The following is a 1,629-nucleotide window of genomic DNA, read 5'->3' on the forward strand; positions in this document are numbered from 1 at the left end:
TATAGGGGGTTGGCCGTGACCCCAACAAAGACGCAGGTATAGCTGACCAGGTCAGGAATGGTGTGTGTGTGTGTGTGTGTGTGTGTGTGTGTGTGTAGGGGACAAGGGCAAATGGAGATTTTTCAGTATCTTTCAGTTTTGTTCCTTGCTGAGTTCTCCCTAGCAACATCACGGGCTACAGTGTGTCTGGGAAACCCCAGTGGTAGGTCGTTTCCCTACCCCCACTCCACTCACAGCACCTCAGAGAGCTAGGAAGGAAACACATCAATCATCACAAATTGCTCAATACCTCTGGAATGTTCTGTTTCTAAGCCAGTTTCCTTCTCTGTTCTCTTGGCTGCTTCTACCATAACATCTACTACTGCACCCATACCAGGCTTTTAAGGGGCTTTCCCCAATGGAGTCACAGCCCTATTAATTCTTTGCAAAGGGGTCAGAAAGATCTAATATTAGATTGTCAGTCTCTGTGACTTGATGCTGTATGGAATTCAGAATGCCAGCCTGAATCTGGTTGAGGAATTTCTCTTATTTTATTTATTGCTTTGTGAGAGGAGGGGGGGAGAGGGAGGAAGAAACATCGATTTATTGTTCCACTTAATAATGCATTCATTGGTTGATTCTTGTATGTGCCCTGATTGGGGATGGAACCTACAACCTTGACATAGCAGGACGACGCTCTAACCAACTGAGCAATCTGGCCAGGTCAGGGAATTTCTTGAAGGTTCTCCTGCTTCCCATCTTTATGGCTTTCAAATGTTCAGCAGGGCTGCTATCTGCGCCTGCCTCCTTACTCAGTCCGTGTTCTGCACATGCAGCTAGCCTGTGACTGCTGCATGTCAAGTGGCTGGAACCAATCAGCTTATCTCGGGCTTTCTCAGAGGCCAATCAGAGCCTAGGAAAGTGACCTCACCCAAGGGAGAGCTATGTGGGTGAGAAAGCATCTCTCAGAGCTGTGTGTCCCTAAATCACTCCCCTGCCCCCCTTCTTAGTTCCTGTAAAGCAACCCAAAGAAGGAAGTGAGAAAGGCTAACTAAATCCCACATGAGAAGAACCAAGAGAAACTGCAGCTTAGCCACAGGGCTTCTAGAAGTAGAGAACAGAATATTCAGAGGGCTTCACCTGCACAGACAAGTTTTTCAAAGTGGTGTCTCCAGGGCCTGGAAGAGGGCGAGTGTGCTGAGGAAGAATCAGCTCCTCCTCCCTGTTCCCTCGCCACACCTGGCCTTCTTCTACCCACAAAAATAGCTGCAATCGTTCTTTGTAAACAAGGACAGGCTCGAGGTCAAGTGTGGGAAAGAGAGCGCCTGTGTTCCTGTCAACACATGTGAACAGGCACAATCCTGTCCTCGTGGCCTGAGGACCAGAGGCTCAGAAGTCAGCTGAGGGCCTGAGCTGTTCCCTATGACTCACTCTGCACAGCCCTGCAGATGGGTCTCCTGCATGTTCCTGGGCAAGGCTAGATGGGGAGCATGTGTCCCAGCACTGGGGCGGGAGGGAAGGGGCAAAGAACAGGAAGGCTGTAACCCCCAGGTGCGACCCTGGACTCTGACAGGCAGGGAGAGAATGGCTCAGCTGGGCATCCCCCCATTCCTCCAGCCCTCTCCCATCAGGCCTCACCCTGAACAGAAA

This window comes from Miniopterus schreibersii (genome assembly GCF_964146895.1).
Source record: "Miniopterus schreibersii genome assembly, chromosome: 19".
Classification (NCBI taxonomy): Eukaryota; Metazoa; Chordata; class Mammalia; order Chiroptera; family Miniopteridae; genus Miniopterus; species Miniopterus schreibersii.